The sequence below is a fragment of the Triticum aestivum genome, chromosome 4A, assembly GCF_018294505.1.
Source record: "Triticum aestivum cultivar Chinese Spring chromosome 4A, IWGSC CS RefSeq v2.1, whole genome shotgun sequence".
In the NCBI taxonomy this organism is placed as follows: Eukaryota; Viridiplantae; Streptophyta; class Magnoliopsida; order Poales; family Poaceae; genus Triticum; species Triticum aestivum.
In genome coordinates this window covers 686,921,278-686,927,309 of record NC_057803.1, presented here as the reverse complement: position 1 = coordinate 686,927,309, position 6,032 = coordinate 686,921,278, and positions in this window count along the sequence as shown.

Below are 6,032 nucleotides of genomic sequence, written 5' to 3'. Positions count from 1 at the left end.
AGTTGAATTAGTTCAATTAATTAGGTATATTTTTCGTAAGTGCTTAGTTGAATTAGTTCAATTAATTAGTTGAACTAGTTGAATTAACAGAATTAGTTGAATTAATAGAACTAATAAGTGTTTAATGTTTCACCTATGAACATAGGAATGCCGTCTAACGACGAACATGATTTCATTATGTGCGAATACTGCGAAGACCAGCGCGGCCTGTGCGGCAGAAATTTTCTAGTTGATGATAGACGCTTCAGCATCAAGCTGGATGAGAATTTCGAAGTGGATACAGTAAGTCACAACGACAAGTCTTTTTTCATAATTAAGCATGACTTATGCTTCATTTGCTTCAACTTTTAATTATAATTTTTCACTATTCTACTAGCGTATCCCCTACCATGCAAGAATTTTTGTCTTGGATAAGATAGGTTTCAGTCCTAACGAAACTATGGAGGTAAAAAGAGTTTACTTGAAGACCGAGCATGGTTATACCTTCAACGTCAAATTATACAATGCAGACACATACACCTATTTTGAATGCAAAACTTGGCAAGCACTATGCAAGGCTTATGCATTTGAGCCTGATATGGTTATCACCTTTGATATTCGTCCGGAAGATGATATTGAAGGTAATAGAGACATCTGGGTCGATGTGCAGACGCCTCCAGTTCTATCATTATGTGAGTTTCTCAACCATATTTATATCTTTGATATGAGATTATTTGAACTAGTTGAATAATTAATAGATCTCAATTTATATTGACAACTTACTTCCAATCAAGCAAACATGTCCGGCGCTTGGTAGACAGGACCGTCCACTGTCCCGGGGCTGAACTAAACTGCGAGGAGACAAGTCATTATGTTTCATGGCTTGAGGATCTTGATGTTGTCAAGACAAATTTCTTTCCCGCACTTAGAAATGTTAGTACTCAAAACGTGCGACCAATAGAGTTCGTACTGAACTACGGTCACATATATTTAGGAAAGATGGTAAGATTTCTACTATTTCTCCTCAGTGCATCTTTTGCATACATTATTCTTTTAAGCTAAACTTCATTGCTAAGTATGTTACTATACGATGTTCTTCAACAGGGACTCCCGATGAATGTTGTGCCTGATTGGATCGAGACTAAAGGTACCATGAATATTGTTAGCTTACGGCCAAGATATCCTACAATGCACTTTAGTGCATTCAGGATTTCTAATAGTGAGGAATGCTTAATAGTAAAAGACTGGAGCAAAATTGTGAACGATCACAGAGAAGTACTAGGGGGCAGCAATCAGAAGCGCAACCCACGATTAGGAGACAGGTTCATCTGCATGCTCCAATATGATGAATCAGCAAAGCTATACATGTTCTATGCTATTTTACCTGAGAGAGAGCAGCATGAGTGATTAATTAGCTAGTTCATGCTCTTAGTACTTGTCCTCTCATGTCCATGTTCTTCGTCCTGAACTTAATCTCAAAGAGTGATTTGCTTTTGTGGTGTTATGAACGCTTATAATATCATTACCATGTTGAACTCGATGATATCTTTGCTATGAAAACCGTTGGTGATGATATATATGATGCAAGAGTTTTTATATTAATTAATATGATGATGATGAGTTATTATATCATTTATGAAAGAAATTGCATATTAGTTTCAACTGGATGGATTCTAGCTAAGTGATCAAGTATATGCCATATCCATATTACCTCGATCACTTAAGTAGGTGATCAAGTATATATAATATGGATATGACATATACTTGATGACTTAGCTAGGATCCATGCATCCAGTCAAACTAATCTGCGGTACATTCACCTAATGATTTAACAACTCATTATAATGTAAAACAATCACTAAATTAAATTGAAAACACAAAATTAAAGTAAAAATAAAAAATAAAACCAAAACACACCCAAACATTTAGTACCGGTTGGTGTTACCAACCGGTACTAATGTCCTACGCGCCCACGGAGCTGGCTCGTGCGACGTGGTTGCCCTTTAGCACCGGTCCGTGCTGAACCAGTACTAAGGGGGGGGGGGCTTTAGTGCCTACAATTTAGTGCCGGTTACCGAACCGACACTAAAGGGCCTTACGAACCGGTGCTACTGCCCGGTTCTGCACTAGTGCATGTTTGCTCAACTGCAGTTGCCATGTTTGATGAACTGCAGTTGCCATATTTAATGAACTGTAATTCCACTGGCCATGATGGTATGGAATGCAAATGCCAAAATGAAGTTGTTATGTCGTTGCCATGTTTAAATGAACTGCAGTTGCCATGTTTAATGAACTGTAGTTGCCATGTTTACTCAACTGCAGTTGCCATGTTTAATGAACTGTAGTTGCCATGTTTACTCAACTGCAGTTGCCATGTTTAATGAACTGTAGTTGCCATGTTTGCACGAATTGTAATTCCATTGGCCACAACAACAAAAGGTGCTACAAAAAACTTCACACAAGAGTTTAACAAAAACCACACAAAACTTGCATATTCCAGGAAGAAATAAAGCGTGCCAGCATGTACACGGCTTTCCAGGTGGACGAACATACGTTCAAGGTGTGTTCTATCCTAGGCATGTCGGATTCAGAACCTGAAGACCCGGACAAGGGAAGGAACTACTTTGTGAAGGCATCGATAAGCGAAGGCGAATACTACTGCCAATGCTGCAAATTCAAACGGGACGCGATTGTGTGCTGTCACATACTAAAAGTAATGGACATGAACGCGGTGACACGAATGCCCTGCCATTTCATAAGGCTGTGATGGACTTGGGACGCCGACGACGCATTGGCGCCGCAAACATCAAACGCAGTTTTGGCCGTGCATGACGAGAGACCAGAGTCAACCATGGAAGCCGTGAGGCACGTTGTGTTGACAAAAAACTATGCTGAACTAATTGATGAAGCGTGCAAGAGTGATGAGATAGCAAGGGTCGCAGAAAAACACAGGAAGGCCCTCAAAAGAGAGCTTGATGAGATCAAGAAGAGGAAAGCTGGGGAAGCCTTACACATGTTCCCCTGCACATCGAGTGTGCCTTCGTCCATAGGGCCATCATCTGAAAACTCGGAGGTAGGATCTGGAACAGCAAGCACACAAACACAGGTTAGGAACCCGCCCCGTTCCATCACAAAAGGGCGTCCAAAAGAGACAAGATACAAATCGGGATTGGAGATTCAAGCAAAACACAAGAAACCAAAGAAAGAGACGGGCAATCCGTAAACAACATTGGAGCACTGTGACTTGGTCCATGGTGTCATTTTTTTGTAATCTAGATGTTCTAAATTTTGTAAAAATTGGAGAATGACTCTTCAGGGGCATCAGAATTTGAAGTAAAAATGCCATAAAGGAATAGCTGCAGTTGCCACGTGTATGGCACTGAATTTGCCATGTTACTTGAACTGAATCTGCCATGCAATTTCTACTGAATATGCCATACCATTTCTGCTGAATCTGCCATGCCATTTCTACTGAATTTGCCATGTTAGTTGTACTGAATTTGCCATGTTAGTTGTATTGAACATGCCATGTTAGTTGTACTGAATCTTCATCACGTAGATTTCCATGTTCAGTCAGCGCATTTTAGTCACACATATTGTATTGTGGTGCAAACTATGGGAAACAAGCTGAAACGGTCTCGTGCAGCAACCGCACAGGTTACGGCTGCGTGATCAAACTACCATGCTAGCCTGTACAGTTAGCAGTGCAAAAAACCCAAAAGGCCAAACAAGAAAGAATGATAACTTTCACTAACCATGACTGATCAACTACATTTGCCATGTTTTCAGACATCAAGGACGCATTCAAAACACCATACTGGTACTACCAACCCACAAGCGCATAATAATACTGAAAACACATAAACGTATCTGCTATCACACCTAAGTAGGTTCATATCCACACATATATTACAAACTATTCAAATGTCACTCACACGCCACCACTGTATACTAGGCTAAGGGGAGATGCAGTCATAGCATATTACATGGACATAGTTTTGAAAAAAAGGTAATACCTTACATTCCTCGGCAACAGAATGTAAGGGTAGGCGTTCGGTATGGAGCACCACGTGATCACTTGTACTTCTTGGCGGCTTTCGTCACAGCTTCCTCTATGAACTCACGTGCGTTGGACCGCGTGTTGAAATCTTCATTCATCAACCAGTTCCATGTGTAAATTTTGTGGAGCTCGACGACCATTGCAGCTGTGACGACAGGAACCCGTCGACCTTCCCACTTTACAAGGTATTCCAACGTGTTGAAGCCGCAGTCGTGCCTAAACAAGGAAAGAGTCAGGCTAACTCGCAAGAAACAGAGAGAAAAATTGTAAACTTCAATTCAGAGGTGGCAAAAAAGGGTAAGCATTGGTTTAGAGGACACATGAAGAAAAGATGAGAAAATACCGGTTTCCTTGCTTCGTAGTCACCACGTACTCAATTGGTAAATGTCTGATCTGGACCATTGAGTGTTCATAGTGACGGTTCCATGTCTCTTTGAGGTTGTTGATGAAGTATTCAACATGCATAGTAAGGTCTGCATCAGCTTCTGAACGTATTGAATCAAGCACCTCAAAACGTTGGTTCTTCAGGTCAAGGCAAATCGCGTAGTGGTGACCACACTTGTCATGTGGGTCCTGTGGTGCAAGCTCCTGGAACATGGGGAACAAGACCTGCAAGAAAAAATGAAGGAAAAGAAGAAGCAGAGCTCACATTAAGAACAGAAAATGATGTAGTTGGGAAAATGACATGTAAAGATATCATCGGTTACACTAACAGGCACATGAGTGACATAAAAGCATCAAGGATCCAGGAAAAGTAGACCAATGTATAATGTTTAGTTACAGTGGGTAATTAAAAAGAAGTTGCCATCCATGTATGAACAAAGTTGCCATGTATTTTAGTTTGAAGTTGCCACAGGGGTTGTATTAAGAAAGCAAATCAGAAGTCATATTACATGGCAGCTGTTGCCACATGAAACATCTACCACAAAACAGGGTGAAGCCCACATATGAAGCATAGCTACTGGCAAAAAAATAACATGGGAAGAAAAAAATGTGCAAAAAAGACAGGAGCACTCACACATTTCTTCATTGTGAGCTTGAAATCACCATGCGCAGCAAAATGCTTCCTCAGGATTTTGTGGTGGAAGTCACCATCCCATATCTTGCACGTCACAGTGTACTGCATGATTGTTTTGTTGGGAGACATATCCATATGTCTGTTGATGAAGTCAATCCCACATGCAACTACATTCTTCGACATTTTACCGAGTGGCCTCACAGACTCGGCAAGATCACCCAGGTCAACGTACGTCGCATCACATTGTACGATCTTGGTTCTGTCCAAACATGAGCTGCATGAAAATGATATAACATGAAAGAATCATGGCTACTAAGTAAAAAAGAAAATAAAACGTAAAACGGGGCATATCTAGAAGTAGCAAAAGCATGAATAGTAAAAAGAGCAAAGCAAATGGGAGGTTTATGTGGGTGTGGTCATTACACTTTCAGCTCCTTCATGTGATTGCTGTTGGACCTCGCATTTCCAAAGCGCTTGACAATTTCGTACAACTGGTTCTGATCCTTTGTGGCCTTGAATTCCGGCTCATAATCATCCGCGGGTGGCGCGTAAACTACGCTACGCTGCCTCACAAAACCTGGGGTTGCACTTCTAATGGTATCCTCAGATACCGACTCAGCAGGCACGTTGGAACTTGATTGGCCCTGACCTTGTGAGGACCTCCTATGTAATGCTGCCTCCTCAATCTTGCGGTAAGCTTCATCAAGTGACGGTGTAATCTCCTCGGGGGTGGCTGCAAGCATAAAAAAAGTGGGTTAGGATACCTGGAAAACAAAACAAATTTAGTTTGAAAGAAAGGTTGTAGAATATGTAATGTAGGCACATAAAGTAGGGAGTTGCCATGTGCAGGCAACTCTAGTTGCCATGTGCAATGCATTGTAGTTGCCATGTAACAGCAACTACAGTTGCCATGTTGTATGAACTCCAGTTGCCATGTGCTTGCAGAATGGAAAATGCAGCATGGCAACAGAAAAT